The sequence below is a fragment of the Anser brachyrhynchus genome (assembly GCF_964034855.1).
Source record: "Anser brachyrhynchus genome assembly, chromosome: 1".
In the NCBI taxonomy this organism is placed as follows: Eukaryota; Metazoa; Chordata; class Aves; order Anseriformes; family Anatidae; genus Anser; species Anser brachyrhynchus.
In genome coordinates, this window is record NC_137694.1 from 89,997,951 (window position 1) to 90,015,814 (window position 17,864).

The following is a 17,864-nucleotide window of genomic DNA, read 5'->3' on the forward strand; positions in this document are numbered from 1 at the left end:
TTTTGAAACTGGAAAGGGAACAAAATAAAGTATAGAATGAAACTGATAATAAGATCAGAGTAAAAAAAAAAAAAAGATGTAATTGAACAGTACATTGTTAATGGTCATGCAATTAATAATCTGGAAATTCCTCAGCTGGAAGTAACAGAAGAAAAAGGCTTGGGAATATTAGTTGATACCTAACTGCTACATATGATGTGGTGATGATAAAGCTAGATATAATCCTAGGGTGTGTTGAACACGTTTCTTTTGGGCAGGGAAGACAGCAGGTGTCATGGCCAGGCTGATGAGCATCATTGGATATTCTCATTTGCTACTTCATGCAGTTCTGGCAACATCTAAGGATGAACTCAACTGGAGGGAGAGTGGAGCTGCTAGGAAGTTGGGGAAAAAAAAGAATATTTCCATTAACACTTTAAGAATGTGATTAAATACTAGGGGCTGGTAAAGTGCTTTAAGTGATTGCTATTGAAGCTTACTGATGAGATGATTTCAAGGTTGGGCTCTCATTTTTGGAGTCTGCCAGGGCTGTTTTGCAGCCATGCCTGTGCTTGGCCTTGCACCCTGTTGGTCTGCACTCTGCCCTGCTCATCTGAGGCCCCAGTGGACTTCAGACCTGCCATGTCACAGGGCCATGGCTGACACCACTAACCATCACTGGACCAGCTGGCCCTTGTTGCTCCCTAGTACTGCCTTTCATTTTTCACTTGGGCTTCTTGCTGTATCAATTTTGAGATGTCATCAGGATAGAGGCAGATGTTTCTGGTGTCAAGATATAAGAGAAAGAACTCCTTTGGTTTACATCCTCTATACATGTCATTTCATATAAGATACCTGTTTGGTTACTTCTAAAATAAACCATTCTAATTTGTTTTCATGCCCCCTTTCTGTGAGATTCTCTCTACCTTCTCAAGATAATCCTCTATCAGCTGTTGACATTAGTAGCAATTGCAAGATTTAACATGCAGAATTTTTTTATATGATTACAAATCAAAATATCTGTGCTGGATTCTGTTTAAAAAAAAAGTATAAATCTTGATTATTTTAATATCTAAGTCTAATACATAACAGAGCAGTTGGGATGGGTCGAGGAGATACTCTGTCTGCAGACTAGATGACTTATCTGTAGTGTATAAATCTGCTAGTTTATAGTTCCTTTTCTAATTCTTTCTAGCTCATGTTTCCCCTGATAAGACTGTTGCTCTCTTACATGACCTCTCACTCAACTTGGTACTTACAGAAAAACTAAAAGCAGAAAAAATACATCATATCACTGTTCTTCTTTTTTTTTTTTTTTTTTTCTTTCTTCCTGTTGTTTAAGGTTTAGTCTGTCTGGCTTATACCCAGTTAAATTTAGTGCCGGCTCTTTTCCAGTGTATTGCTGGCCTTTTTCATTGATGCTTATCTCTGTCCTGACTTAAACATGTAAGGAAACAAACAGTTTTGAAAACCCTGACCTTATATCGTAAAACTGGGAGGCCAAGTTGTTAAAGAGAGAGACTAATAGTAATATTTTGTAATATTTGCTATCATTTGCTTGCAAATATTTGTTATTAAATGACCTATTGTAGTGATACTACCCCATTGTACTAAACTATGCCACGGTGATCAAAGCAAGCTTCTGCTTGGTCTTTTTGGATCAAATTGACCTGGATCAATTAGTAAGAGACAAGACAGGAGAGGAAAATAAGGAAGAGTTGGTTATGTTCTTCAAATTAATAACCCATTTGGGAGAGAAGGAAAGGAAAAATCCTTGCCATTCATTTTCAATCCAGAAAAGTAAAAAATCCACCTTCTAAGGTTTAGTTATAACAGCAAAATCTAAATTAAAAAGCAAACTCTTTGAATAAACGTTCAGAAGAGAAACTATTATTTTCCCACAACTGACAATGTGTCTCATGAACAAGTGTCCGAGAAAGGACTGACTGAGGAAGGAATTGTGACAGTTCTCATGGGGTGGCCTTAACTTAGTAATATTAGAAAACTTAATGGTTGTGCCTGGGATTTCTATTCTGCTGCATACTGTACTTTCTTCTGTTGCACTGTCTGCTCTTATGATGTGAATATGTGCTTACTGGGAATTTGAGTTAGTGTGTCAAACTTCAGATAATGCTTTTTAGAGAGCTAAAGCCAGTGCAGTCACCATAGGTGTCACTGAATTTGCTAAGAATTTAATTCCAATTTTAATGAATGTAACAATCAGTTTTATCCACACAGTTTTATTCGTACGTAATTGGGAACCTAAAGGATTAACAGGGTAGGAGCCAACTGTAGGAATTTCTATTCCAATATACAAAAGGTGCTTTCAATTTGCATTTTAACTCCAGTTCTGCTTTAACACTGATAATGCACAAAGCCCAGTGATATTATTACACTTTGACACTGAATTACCAGATAAATGACTTGTCAGAGTTCATTTATGTTTCTGAATGTTTGGCAAAGAGTGACAGCTGCATAGAGCTTATAATTCAGTAATGCATTACCTCAGTGAAGTAAAGCAGCTTCCCCTGAAAAATATATACAAAAAAAAAAAAAATGTATATAATTTGGTGGTCTAGATAAGGTGCTTTTAGATTCAAAATGTGATCATGGGTCAAATAAGAGGATTAATTCTGCAAGTCAGATAACTCCAGAGAAAAGGGGATACAGTGACTTGCCGCCTTCTTCACTGAAGAGCAGAATTTGGGGCATCAGGCGCCTACGTTGGAAAATGTTTTCTCCCCTTTAAAATGGAAAATGAGAAAAGTTTCTGGTATCATCTATGTTCCATTTTGTGTTTAGCGTATGCTGGTGCCCACCTTTTTGATATGCACGATTTCTGTACTCTGTCCATCAGTGTGATACGACTTTTCAGAATATCTGAGAAAAATTGAAGACAGCAAATAATTTAAAAACATCTGAATCTATACCAATACAAAACACAATTTTTGTGTTTCCAATTTAATGTCTTTTAAAAGTGGGGGAAATATATTTGTGAAAAAAAAATAGTAAAAACTGTGGCAGACCCTGTTATGTCTGCTTGTTCTCTTGTTTAAATAAACTAGGGAGTACTTTACCAAAACCTCCATGGGCCACGTTCAGTGTTTGGATTTTAACGTTTCATAGTTTTGCATGTTCTTGTGGAGAAGCAAACTAAGCTGTACTCATTCCCTTTCTGGGGAACATATGGGGAGGCAGGGTTGTAGGAGCTCTGATGCAGTACAGGTGTGGGTCTGCAGGTCAGATCCAGGTGTGGGAGAGCGAGTGGGGAGAAGCCTTTGTGCTGCCCTGTGAGGAATCTCCTCCTCTGGCCTCACCAGCTTCACCAAAACATGGGCCAAGCAGCTGGCAGGGCTGGGTGCCTCAGGCCCACCTTGTCACCAAGGGCCTCCCTGTTGATGCCTGGGCTGCTGGCCAGACCTGACTGCCACTGCTGAATCTGCTTCCTCCTCCTGCTTGGGGACACAAGGGCTGGCCCTGTCAGTGAGGCTGTTCCTTGGTGGCCGTGCCAGCCATCTTGGTTGTTGGCCTTCACGGAGGCGTATGCCTGGGCTGCTCTTGACTGGAAGGTACTGTCTTTTCTCTGTCCTGGCAATAGCTAGTGTACCTTCCTTCTCCTCTCTGGATGTTGCAGCTCTGGTCTGAAATACAATGTGGGAAGGCTTAACTTTGTTTCTTTTCTTTCTTTCTTTCTTTCTTTCTTTCTTTTCCTTTTTTTTTTTTTTTCTTTCCCCAGGTCTAGTAGGGTAACAGAACATAAAAATAATAATTATTATTACAAACGCTTGTAAATTTTAGATGGCATTTTGCACCCCTTGGAATAGGAGAATAGTTCTGATTACATTTAAAAATATTGAAAAAAAAAAGGGGGGGAAAAAATAAAACACAAAAAGCACAGTTGTAAACTTATATCATTATCTTTTACTTCTTTTTAGCTGCTATAAATGCTCCTATAATGCCAGATTGCTAGATATTATTATGGTCTGATTACTGGATTTTCAGGCCTAACTATATTAATTTGCAAGAAGAATTTTATAATTATGTATATTCATCAGTTCAATTCATGAAGGACAATGTGTGGCATACAGGAAATTAGAGATGTGGAGATAAGAAACTCCCTCCCCCACCTAGCAACTGTGTAATTAGAAGTGCTCATTTAGTGGATCAGTTCTCAATTATCCGTTAAGTGTAAGTATTTGAGTTAGATATGTTCCCTTGTCTAACGTGACTGAACATAATTTAACTTAGAGTATGTGAGATGCTGCTACTGAAGGCAAACTGACAGATGACATTTCTCATAAATTGTATTTGTGAATATGAAATTTTGTACACGTAGCCCATGCTTATTCTGAAAGGGAGTAAAAAGTAAGAGTCAGGTATGAGCTAGGTCTGCGCAGCATTCAGTATGGGATACTTCTGGGGATGTACTTTATAGTTACAGCTTGTTATAATGAGGTTTCGTTGTAACAAATACACATAGTAAATTGCATAGCATGTGTCAGACACAATTAATAGTGGCTATAACAAATCTCTGTTTATGGGAAGGTACATAAAAAGGATAAGATGTTTCTAGTATTTAATTCAGGTACCCTGAAGTCAAAAGAAAAACACATTCAAAGAGTTTGATTGTTGGAGGACAGGTGGGGGGGAACAAACAACACAGAACCATCCATGGTATAAATCTGTTTGTGTGTGTGTAGAGTATTTTGTTTGTTTGTTTTTGGTGTGAGGTATCTTGTTTTTGTCTATAAATCTTGTCATGAATGGCAAGAGGCTATACATGTCGCTATTTGGTAGACTCCTTCTTTAGTTGTTTTAATATCTTAAGCTATAGCACTTGATAATATTTTGCAGTTGATTCATTTTAAAGTGTTGTGAACACCAAATGGCATTACTGCGAAGTCAAGCTTTATCAATACAGAAACATTCTTGCAAAGTAATGTAAGAGTTAAAAGATAAAGTAAAATAAAACCTGGAGGGTGAATTTATAGCGTACTCATGACTTCATCCCATATGTATATTCTTGGAGCACCGTAAGGGTATTGTCCCCCAACCTAATAGGGCATGTACAATCTTTTAAGCTTCAAGAGGGTTTTGGTTACTGCTGGTCTATGAAATTGGAGGCTTGTTTAAGAGCAAATGCATGAGACCTGTGTCACGGACTGCCTAGATCCATCATTTTTTGGATGATGGCATGAGCATGTCCTCCTCCCTGGAATTCAGGCAGGACCAAAGGTATTCATTTAGACTTCTCCTAAAATCCTTATTGTCCTTGGGGATGTGTGCTAATCTTGTTTAGCTGTCTGGTTGCTAATCTATTAATCTTATTTGTAAATGTGTTAAATATTGAAAGGAAGCTTATCTATAGCAGCCTTATCACAAAATACAGGCAACACCAGATAGAACATGGAGTGTTGGATAATTTAACAGGCAAAATCAATGCTTGTATTAGAACTGTATATTGCATATGTATGACTATTATTCAAAATTATCAATGCCGAAGATTCAAACACAAAAACAGATGTTTATGTCTGTAAAACTAACTTTTAGGCCTAGAGTGAGGAAGATCCCCTTAGAATGAAAATGCAGAAAACTGCACATCTCCTTTCCCCTGTTTTCAGTATTGTTCTGCTCTTTATGATACCAGCTGCTTTTTCTCTCAGATGGTTTGACTGTTTAATTTAATAAAATTAAACTTACAGCAGCTGTTCTCAGCTGGAATATACTGCTTCTGTTTCACAACTAGAAAGCTTCTGAATCCTTTTTTTTTGTTGTTGTTGTTTATGTTTTTTCTCCAATTACATTAATTGACTTAGTAATAGATATGTCCTTACGTCATACAGAAGTACTTACAGTAGGTGAAGAGTAATGAACATAGAGGCAAGGTGTAAATTCACGCCACACCTTTATCATACTTACAGGGTGAAATCAAGTGACCCAAAAGCAGTGGGAGTGTGTGTGTTAGTGAAGTGACCAGTAAAGCCTGGGGCAGGTTACTGGAACTGCACAAAATGTCTCCAGGTCTGTGGTGTGTATTGGATTGATTCATACTCCTCTCTTTCAGTTTTGATACTAACTTATCACACCTAATACAAGAATGACATGAGAAGTGATTCTCAGATGTTAACCCTGTGGGCCATTGGAGAGCTTCTTGTAGGCTTCAGAAAGCAGGTGGTGGGTTTGTAGGGGTTGGGTTTGCTTTCCTGCTTGTCTCTGCCTGTTCCCCAAGTTCTGGATTCAGAATTATTTTTAGGAATGGTCCAGAGTATCACCCTTGCAAAGAAACAGATGAGTTTAGAGCTATGCAACAGCAAGGGTGTTTTGTGATATATGAAAACACACGCATTTTGGTTCAAAACAATGGTCTTGTTGATTTTTAAAAAGTGAAGTGTACAGAAGGAAAGAAAGCCTGAGATATCATTTAAAACCTGGATTTAGGCCCAGCTATCATGTCCTCCAACCCAAACCTCTCCTCATCGATTAGTATAAAGTTAAGCATTGAAATAAGAATTTTTTTTATCCTACACCCTTTTCACATTACAGACATAAAGCAGAATAATTAAGCTTTTTATTGGTCATTTGCTTTTGTTTTACACAGATTTATTTCATCTAAGTGGCTTTCAAGTGGATTCAAAGAATAAAACAAGGCTTTACTAAAGCACTTATCTATAAACAATTTCTTTCTGAAATGTGTTTTTTTTTTTTTTTTTAACTTACTGATTGCTTAAAAGCAGTGTGATAAAGTAGGGCATGGTGTAGTATTCCTAAATAGGTTTGTCACAACTGCAGGAAGCGTGCTAATTTTTTAACCATGCTTTTATTTCTCCTCAGTGCATTTGTGTTTTTCATTTAAGACATCCAAAGAAACATTCTTTTATATTTAGTAGGGGAGAACAAGGTGCACAATTATTATACTGTTATGTGATTGTGCAGTAAGTGATCCTTTGTTAGTCCTCTCAGAAACTTTTTGAATGACTTTTTTTTTTTTTCCCCTTGTGGTGTTGTGCATGTTAGGTGCATGTCTTTCTGCTTCCCTCTGCAGAGTAATTTCCTTTCTTGTTCCTGTAGCACGTTCTGGTACATAAAGTCATAGTGGTTTCATGATTAGAAAGTAAATGTTCTTTCATGTACATAAATGCTAGGTCAGAAAAGGGTATTTTCAGTATAAACAAATACCTTGCTATCAGTTTAACTGCTCTTTCTGTTAGTGGGGTAGTTGAAAATAGAAGATAGCAGTTTTGATTTAACGTATTTGTTTGAAGTCTTCTTTCTTTCCATGTTATTCAGCAATTTGTTTGGGACTTCAGAAAAATTCAGTTTGGAAGTTGCAGATTTTTCTCACTCTTTGAGGGTAATTTTTAGTCATAAATGAGGCATGTCTTAAAAGTACTTCTGAATATAAACTGAAAAGAGACATCTGTAAGGTTGTCTTCTACTGAGCAGCAGTTTTTAGGTGAAAGTCCAGTGAAAAGTGAATGCAAAATGTATGAAATTGACTTGATTTATTCAGTGGAGTACGTGCATCATTTTTTACTGTACAACTCAAATAAGTGGGCAGTTTGCATTATTATGCAAAGCAAGGATGGACTTCTTTTCCTTTGGGACTATTCCTTTATATGATTATCAGTCAATAGGGCTAATCCAAGATATCTGGAGGTCACCATGTAAATGCTGCTTTCCATCTGGATATTTACAATACAAGACATTTCATGATAAATACACTGTCCTTTTTCATGTTCTCCTGCCTTAGTTACCTTCTCCAAATCTCTATCACCTGTCATGCTTCTAAAGAATAATTCAAAGAGTAAGGAGGAGAGTGGATTTTTTTTTTTCCCTTCCCAGAATACAGGATAGGTCACTACTTGGAAAGGTGAAGCATGTGGTTATGTAACCTCTATAAATATTTAACTTAATTAGCTACTTTTTGGTAATCCTCAGATTCATGGTGCTGAGAGAATCTTGGGCATGTTGCAAGAAAATGGGAATTAGGATCAAAGAAATTGGAAATTGAGAACAGTAGTTATAGATAAACATGCTGTATGCTGCGGTGGAAGTGACTGAGGATGAAAACTACTGACATTCATCTTTTAGAAAGCAGTCAAATATCTGGGCTTAAGGGTAAAAAATACTGTGATATGCAACAGCTAAGAGAGGCAGTTTTCAGTTCATCTGAAAATATATAGTACCGTGCAACTTTCATTATGACAATTTCACCACAGGGGAAAAAAATCTCTCATTATCTGAGCATTGACATGCTTTGATTAAAATTTTAAAGATGTGTGACAAGTGAAAATTTTTGCACATTACTAGCATGTGGAGAATCTGCAGGGGTTTTAAGGACACTTTTTAAATAGACAGATAAACCTTTTTTTACTAGAACTTCTTAATGAAGATGTTATATCTTCAGACTAAAAATTAACTTGAACTCCAGTTACCCTCGCACTTATGAGAATAGTGTGTAGATTTCGACTTCCACAGAACAAATCTTCAGGTACTTAAAAGTATTTAGAAAACTTTTCTACTTACAACTTACTTGCAAACAGGGTTGAGTCCCTCATAAGAGTTTCTAATGTGGAATCAGTGAGTGGATATATTTGAATCTCTTATATTTAATAAGTATGGTGTGGTGAAAATTTCTGTTCATGTCTTATCACAGCTCCTATCACTGTCCTTCTCTCTGATTTGACTGTGTCTAGCTTTATTTTTCTGGGTAGTATTTGGGCTACTGGAGGTGGTTTATTTACTTAAAGGATTAATTAAACAGCAGTCCTAAAACAGTAGCATTAATTTATCACAACTTAAAATGCAAAGGATCTAAATTTTGGGTTATTCTATGGAATAGTGAAGAAATGCCAAGGATATTTTAGCAAGTGATGTTGTTTGAGGAGTGAAAGAACCAAGACTAGCATTCACAGGAGCAGGGCTGATGCTACCACCCACGTTAGCAGTGGTTTTATGATTTGGTGTATTTTCCTCCTGGCCAAAAAAACCTCTCTCCAAACTCACAAATCTGAGGGTCACTTTTACTTAGAAGATGATGATTTCGTTTTGAGAATAAAAAAGATTTAACTTGAAGTTTACAATGACTGAGCCTAGATCATTCTGGAAAGTTTTTTTTTTTTTTGGTCAGTTTAATGTGAACAGATGCATATAATTTGTAAAAGGATTTTAGTCTACTCTTGGCTACAAGCTGTCAATAAATCTGAGGTGCTGATTTAAAAAACTAACAAACAAAAAAAAGCTCATTAACCTATATTGGCATCTGTATCTACATGTGTAATAGCCACACATTAGTGTTACAGGGACAAAATTTGATAATAGTATGTATTTTGAGTTTTACAAACAATAAAAAGCAAAATGTTTCCCAGTTTCTAAAATGTAATGCTGACATTCTCCTCTGATCTGATGTACTCTTGGAAAAGTTAGTTACAGCAGTATTTTGATTTAAAAAATAAAATAGAAATAAAAAATATAAATATCCTTCCAAATTAACACTTTGAGACTATTCAATGAATGTCTAGAGGAGAAAGAAGAAATAAATCCAAAGCAGGTGAGGAAAGTTGGGAAATATACTGTAGTCCTTTTCCTCTCTGCAGTAGTTGTGCCACTTTAACTAAAAGGTGCTTGAATATTTGGTAATATAAGTATAGTGGCTGTTTATGGTTTCTGGCTTTCCAGTAATGCAACTGAAGCTGTGGACCTCCAGAAATCCAAGATATGAAAGCAGACTAGACAGAGCCAATAAGGGAAGGTTTAGTCAGGAGGAACTTAAGCCCTTTGGAAGACTTAGCAACAATTTTCAAAAATTCCATGCAGAGAAAATATCAAACTGAAGAGGGGAGAAAGAAGAAGGGGAGCGAAAGACTTGTTTGCAATTTAGTGTAAATCCGGGGAACCTTGATGTTACTGAATTTTTAAAAAATCTTATCAGACATCACAAAATCAATAGGTTGTATCTCTGTCAAGTGTTCAATAACAAAGAAAGCATGAAAGTGCAGGAATAACAGATGGAAAAGCCCTGAATATATCAAACGTTTGACCAAGAAGTCTGATTTAATAAAACCTAAGGCTGAAGGAGGGACAAGATGAAGTGGGAAGAACTGGGTAATGAACTGTGATCTGTAATGAAAGAGGTGAAAGGGGGGTTACTTCTGTGGTTCTGTAAAAGAAATTCTCGGGAAGGATTTTAAAACTGGAAATCCTTAATTGTGAGTCTCTGTCCTCTGAAAAGCACAGCCCGTACCATAGATGAGTATTCTAATAAGTCTTCTCATACCTCCAGGCTGCCTTCTCCACCCCAAAGTCAACCCTACCAAGTAACTGATATCCTTAGTAAGTAGGAAGAAAAAGCAAACAAACAAAAAACAAACAAAACCGTGCAAATACATGGATGGCTATTTATATTACAACTGCATCAAATAGTGTAACTTGTTACTGAAGAGTCTGGAACCAATCATATTGCTCTGAGGAAAGAATCCAGTTAGATTTGGGATAATAAGTAAATGGAAGGCTTTTTAGGGATATAACAGAAAACTGGAATACAGCCTGGTGTTGTAAAAGTAATAATTTTAACCTGCTTTTCTGGCATTAGATTGTATCTACTATGAAAGAATTCTAATCCTGACATGTTTTGAAGTATAAAGTCTTAACAGGGATGAAATTACTCTGCCCTTACTTCTAATTAAAGCTAATGAGCTTTAATTTTGAAGCTGTGTCTTCACTAGGATTGTGTTGTGTGGTATTCCAGCAAGAGCAATCTATTTGCCCTCTGTTGTGAACCTGGCTTGTGCCTGCCAGAATGCACAGGTAGAAATTCAGCTCATACAGGTGCCTCTGATCACCCTGTTCTTATTTTTCAGAAATTCTGCTCTTTGAGGAAGGTACAGTAAAATGTAAGAGATACAGTTGCTCTGTGGATTGCTATTTGTTTTCTGCTTTCCTGTTTAAGGATGTCAGAAGTGTAGATTTTCATGGAAAAGAAAATTCATTTTTAATGGGAAAAAACACCCGAGCTTTCAGGCAAAGCATCTAGTAGCTCCTAACACTGTATGTGCTTTTTTCTTTCTTGTTCTTTGCCATGCTAGGTTTTAAGTTGATGTTTTCAAAAATAAACAACCACAAAACACTCTTAACAAAACCCCTCTCCCTTGGTAGCTCCTGTACATCTTTCCGGAATGCTAATAGCCAATTTCAAATTGTTCATTGTACATATTTCCTCATTTTCATTTATTGAGTTTTATTTGACACTCATTCAATAGCTTAAGATATTTCTATGCTTTGTAGTTAGCTGTAGATTTGACTACTGCAAAGTATTTGGTACAATATTCCAATTGACACCTTACCATCCCTTCCTTTTCCAGCCACAGATATTTCTTTAGAATACTGATGCATCCTACTGACAGCCACACACCAGTTTAGACTGACAGTGACTTAGCACAGCATTTTGTCTTGTTGCTTTCCTAAGAGGGGGACTGAGGCTTCCTACACAGGCTTGGGTCACAACTAAAAGGCTTTTCTGCTTCTTGTTGTTTGGCTTTATTTTTAAAAGTGCAAGTAAACTACTGTTATTTGATCACCTGTTCATCTAAACTACTGTTCTTTTTTAAAGAACTGAAGTAGACTTGTGAAGTAGTTTCTTTAAACAGAAGTCATGTGTTTGTTTCCCGATATATTTGGTAATTCTTGTAGTATAATTGTTCTCTGTTTTCCCAGAACAAACTAGATTTCTATGTAGTTTTGTGAATTACTTTGTGTATCAACCTTTATAAAGATTAGCATTGAATTAGGTATGTTGTTCCTTTTTTTTTTTTTGTAGAACCTGATGCAAGTGGTGGGAGACATAACTGTTATTAATTTTAACACCTTGATGTTTTAGTTCTAATTACTCATTGAATTATCATCTGCTTCAGGAAGTCTGTTGCATTTCAGTTATTTGAACTTCATTTTGAGTAAATTTCTTAAAATTAGCTCCAAGAAGTTTGGCTTGGAGTATGGGCCTTCCGTATTAAACATAAACACAAAGAATTTTGTTAGACTTTCTGCAACAATTTCAACATCTTTTTGGTGATCTTTTTGCCCAGTTGAGTCGATAGCTTCTTGCCATTGTTGCAGCTCAAGAGCTTTTCTGATCTACTTTAGTATCACTTAACCAGGCTTTTTTTTTTTTCCTTTCTTCATATGAAAGATTGCCGTGTTAAGTATTAACTGCCTCCTTTATGTGGCTGCTTAATTATGCCATCTCTTTCCTTCAGTGTTTTTTGAGTGCTACTTATCCTAAACATTGAAGAGAGTATATTTGGATTGTCCATTTTACATTTTATTCTTTTAGGTGATCTGTTTAGTTTTACCATGTCTTTTATATGCAAATTATATATAGCTTATATTTATAGTTTATTTTACACTAAACTCTATATAGTATTACTCTACTGATTTGCAGTACTGTTCTGCCTGTTTCATACTGCAGAGATAATGTGACTATTTTTGCCAGTCTTATAGAGGGGCTATGATAATTTCTGTGCAATACTTGGGGCTAAATCAAGAGTTGCGTTTTATTTTTTTTCTTCTAAATTCTCTGAAAAACTGCTTTTAAAAGCAATTGTTTATGTTGTTTCAACCTGATCTCCTTCAGTCTTCATTGTGCCTTTTGCTCTGCCTATGTGCAGATGATTGAAATCTTCCTTTATCTTCTCTCTTCTTCCACATTTCTGTATGAATAATAGAACATGACCACCCCACGCATACCACCACCACCTCTACCCCACACACACACACTTATTTTTGGACAAGTTATTGCAATCAGTGTTTCTGGTATGCTATATTTGACATGAAAAATACCAGTTAAACCATATAAAAGCAATAGAACTCAAACATTAAATAAAAAGCTCAAAAAGTACAGGTGCATAATAATGAGGATAGAAATAGGCAGTACAGATGGGCATTACTTCAAGGCAATAAGGCAAGAACAGTGATAAATACTGTAGAAGTGTGAAGGGTTTTCCTCCCCAACAAACAAACAAAAAGCCTTAGTCAGATGTCATGTGATGAAATGTTCTTTTGTTAGTTAGTATAACAGCTACAGGGGTTTATTTCAGAACTTTAAGTAGTAAACGAAATTTCACCTTTGGTGAGGAAAAAGTAAATGAAACTGATTTTGCAAGTGAAATCTGTCAAATGGGTTGCTGTATCTTTCACATCAAGTGTATCAATTCTTCTTTTCCCCAGAAGAGGTTGACTAGATTAATTTATTTATGCAAAAATGAATAACATCTAGAAGCTACCAGATGCTTTTTTTATATCCGTATATTTATGGTGTGTGTGTGTGTATATATGTATTTGTGGTTTGTTAATTGTATTTACCTCAGAAACTGATGGAGTAGAGTGCATGTAACGTGGTACCCGGGAGCTGTTTTCCCCAGATTCATAATGCTGTTATTGCTAAGGAAAGGCAAGTAGGAATGGGAAGCAGATGGAGGCCTGATGCCACACCAGAGGAGTCCTTGGCTACTGTGTCCCCCACCAGCATTCAGTTCAGGGACAGGAAGCTTGGAGGCAGTGGGCTTTCCTCTGCTACGCAGCCCACCAGGAGGGCTGGTTCTGAGTGTGGGACAGTCTGCTGTGCCTCTGGTGAAACAGGCTTGTTGATGAAGGGAGTAAGAGCCTGGCTCACTAAGTTCTTGGCCCACCATGTTGAACCCCTTGACTGCTGTTTGCTGATTTGATCTTTGCCCTGCTGTGTGAGCAAAGGAGGTCTTCCTTTAGGTAGTATACAACTTACTAAGGTTTTTACAGCTGCGGGGTAAGAAATTGCCATCATCTCCCTCTTGCCCTGAAACTCTCTTTTTGATCAGGTTGAGCTCCATCACACCTTTGGCATATTTCCATACTCCAGGCTTTCTGCCTGTGAGAAAGCAGCTGCCCCTGAAATAGGACTGGAAACATGGGCACAAAGGTTGAATCTGGGTGCCTGCTCGATGGAGCGGTGTGTGTTTACTACGGTTTAGCTGTAGTTGTTTTCTTTTTTAACTCAGTCTCATAGCAGGTCATTGCATGTTCAACTTCTGGTTGCACTTCAGAGGTCTAGGTACAGCTCCTGTCCATGGTGTCTGGCCCAAGGCTGTGGGTCTGTAAGGTCCATGATTTGGCTCCTTACCAGGCTGCCTGTGGCCAGTGGGTGGAGGGTGACAGGAGACAGAGCAGAGGTGATGCCAACTCTCAAGCTGTGAGACAAAAGAAGGGCCTTCAAGTAGTAGCAAGAAGTGCTTTGTTGTCCACCTCAAGTGATATTCCCTGGAGGTAGCCTAGCTGTTCCTAAGTTTAGCAGCGTTTTACTGATGTGATGATGATGAGGGAGCAATCTAGTACAGCATAGTCCTGTACATCCTGAATCCTTCAGCAAAGGTGTCACAAGGAAATAATGAACTTCAATTCCCTTACTGCCATCAGAAGTTCTAGAGCACCTGCAGTACCTGGTATTTGATTGCCTTTCCAGTCTGTTCACATTTCTTAACAAAAAGCAATCCTTTTTACTGGAAAGGAGCAGCTTGGCTTTGCACACAAAGGCAGGCAGTTCCTAGGATACTTAGTTTATGCAGAGGGCCCACCCTGCAGCAGGAATGGGTTTTAAGCATTTCCAGATAAACAGTGGGCAGCTTGAGGGATCGATTTCTCCAAACTGCAGTGTCTAAGGGCATCTGATCTGCAACTGCAAAAGCCCCAGAGTCTTTATCTGGTGGTTTTCAGCTGACTCTTCTCTAAGAGAAGTGCTCTGGTAGGTTTCCGTACCAATAGGTCAGTTTCAATTCTTCTGGTAGATTTAAATGTGTTAAATATAGTAGAATGTGAGAGGTGGTAAGACAAACTCATGGATGAAGAATCCATCTAGGGTTAGTTGACACAAGTGCAAATATGACATATGATTGACAAAGACCTTTAAGTATGGATTACTCAGTCAGGACAAATATAAAATGATATTAGTATCTATATATATATATATTTTTTAAACATTTGCTGTTGGCTACCAGGAGACACAGGATGTTAGGCTGGGTTATTTTTGTTCTGACTCAGTGCAACTGTTCTTTTATTCTTGTATACAAGTCTAATGTAGCGGTAGTTGCACTTTTCTGGGTTTTGGTTTCACCCCAGTAATGGCAAGTTGTATATAGTCTGGAAAATATAAGAGGAAGATCTGTCTATGGGAAATGGAAGTTTGATTTTAATTCCCAAATAATGAAGTAACTCAGTGACACACTGTTGTCCTAGGATTACTAACAAACCAGACAGTTGAGAGGCCTTCACAACACCTGAATGAGTAGGCAACATTGGCAAGAACTAGAGATTGCTCTTTCTGGTGACAGCTTGACTCTTTGCATTGAAGCTGAAAGTCCCAAACCTGACTGATTGTCAAGTCTTGTACCCATCCAGGCAGTAGGACAGCCTGACTAGCTGTTATCCACCATGTAAATGCTTGGCTTGTGGGGTTTTTTTTGGTTTGTTTGTTTGGTTTTTTTTGGTTGGTTGGGTGGTTTTTCTCCACCTTTGGAAAGGTTGCAATGCAAAAATCAAAAAATGCATTTGTCAAAAGAAAGCTTTTGCATTTTGACAGTGGTGAAAATCAGTGTGATTTCACCTGTGCTATAAACTGGTGTAAACTGGTAGCTGAATGAAGCCCATTACCCAATTGGACCTGTAATTTTTCTGTTGTTTGTTTCTTTCGTTGTTCCTGGAAGATTTCAGATTAATATCTATGGTTCATTTAGCAAATATGGTGTGTGGTGTTTTTTGGTGTTTTTTTTTTTCTTTACAGTAAAATTGAAGTCTATCTGTCCTGTGCACCCTAAAGACAGAGGCTTATCTGTGAAACCTCCATACAATTATTGTATAATGAATTCGAGCCAGTTCATTAAAAGTGAAAATCACCAAAGAGACCTTTTAGGGCTAATCGTGTATGCTGTACGGTTCAATGTAAGTACAGTGTAATCTGAGCAGGCAGATGAGACCTTGTCTCTGTGGTAATCTTCTAATGTTTTTTAAAGTGTTAAATAAAAATAGGTTGGATGTAAAATTTCCTGTAATTTTCATAAAGCTACCTTGAATTAATTATTTTTTTTTTCCTTAGGAAAACTAACTCTTGTCAGACAAGTCTTTTTGTCTGACTTGGTGAAATGCTTAGTTAAATACATACCTCATATTTGTGGCAGGTTGACTAAAGCTTGAAATAAAATTATTTGTGGGGTGGGTTTTTACTATTTCTTGTAGCAGTTCAGAAGTTGTCATAATTGTTTTCTAAATTAAAATAATTTCCTAGATTGTAAACTGTGAAGTAAAACTTGCTGTCAAATTCACACTTTTTTCTGTAAATGGCTGAAGAATGGGACTTTCTGTCCGGGCTATTGGTAGAACATGGAGTCCGTGATCTTACAGATGCTGAAAAACCTAAATCTCTAAGGTAATATTCACAGTGTCAAACCTGAGATGCTAATCTAGCCTAGACAGTAGACAGCTTGTCTCCTTAACCTTCCACACTTCAGAAGGCACGAAAAGTTGTGATACCTCTTGATAACTTCCAGCATATATATATATGTATATATATACATGTGTGTATACATATATGTATATAAATAAATATAAACGTTATGTTTCCATTATAAGATTATCATGGAGAAAAGGGAGAACAGTAAGATGGTGTGTTCTTGGTAGGGGGTTCGAACGCAGAAACTAGAATTACAAAGAAATGTGCACAAGCTCTAGGAAAGGCAATGTGATTGAATATGAAAAATACTGAAATACAATTCTAATGGCTAGTACAATGAGTATTTGTGCTTGTTTCTTGTTCTCAGCTGATTTCAGCCATGCAGGAAAATGACCTGCGTGTCACTGGTGACATTTCAGTGAAAATGTTTGTTCAAGAAACTCATTTATAGTGGAAAATAAATAAATAAAACCTGAATGAATACTTCCCTGCTGTAAATATGTTTTTCAAAGACTCCTACAAAGGCATTTTTCATTGTTGTTTTGCCATGGGAACAAAAAAAAAAAATTGACTTTTTCTGCAAAATTGAAATATTTAGACACAAATACAAGGTTGATGCCCGATGGGAATTGTAGCTACTGCCTCAGGCATGTATCCTGATTTGTACATGCACTCGATCTCTGTCCGTGCTCTCCCTGACCCTACCCTTCCACGTGTGTGAGCAGTGTACCTGGTCAGATTGCAAATCTAACAGGATAGCTTTCGCCCATGATCTAAGAAAGTTGAGTTGGAAATGTTGATAGGAGGAATCAAAATCAAAACTTTCAGTGACGTGTACAATCAATAAGAATCAAATGTGTTTTTTTTTTTTAACTGAACTCTTTCTTTCTTTTTTTCCCAGTGGGGAAGAAAGAAAATTTTGGGGGGAACATTTTAAAGAGGGCAAAGCGGAGATGCAGCAGAACTGTGGAATATAATTTGTAAGTTGCTCTTAATATAAATGGTTACGCTTCCCATCTGTTATGCTTTGGAGGCCCTGTCCCCAGAATAGTATCAGAGAGCCATTGGTGCGGAGATGATGAAGGTGATTTATTAAAAGGAAATAATATTCCATGTGGCTGGTTTTTATTAGTCTTAATTTGTTGATGGTTTTACATAATTTTAGCTGTCCTCATATGTGTCAGTATCATGAAACCCTTCTGTCAGAAAGGTTTGCCACTTCAGCAGTATTTGTTTATAGCTTTTGTGGCTATGGATGAAAGTAAAGGGACACATGAGGTCCTCTGCCTAGTTTCTTTGTCTCCTGATACAAGACCCTGCTTCACTACAATGTTTGTACGTAGGCTAATTTTTGTGTGGAATTTCACAGAACCTGCTTTTCTAGCAAGCCATGCATCTGTCTGACTGGTGGACTTCC

General features: G+C 37.2%; 1 long non-coding RNA gene across 4 annotated transcripts in view; it reads left to right on the plus strand.

The window, feature by feature from the left end:
- Nucleotides 1-2,851: 2,851 nt before the first annotated feature.
- Nucleotides 2,852-17,864, plus strand: part of LOC308197334 — a 246,952-nt gene continuing 231,939 nt past the window's right edge. For all 4 annotated transcript variants that reach the window (XR_013952823.1, XR_013952824.1, XR_013952825.1 and 1 more), the window contains exon 1: nucleotides 2,852-3,548. This is a non-coding gene — a long non-coding RNA (uncharacterized lncRNA). The remainder of the gene's footprint in view (nucleotides 3,549-17,864) is intronic.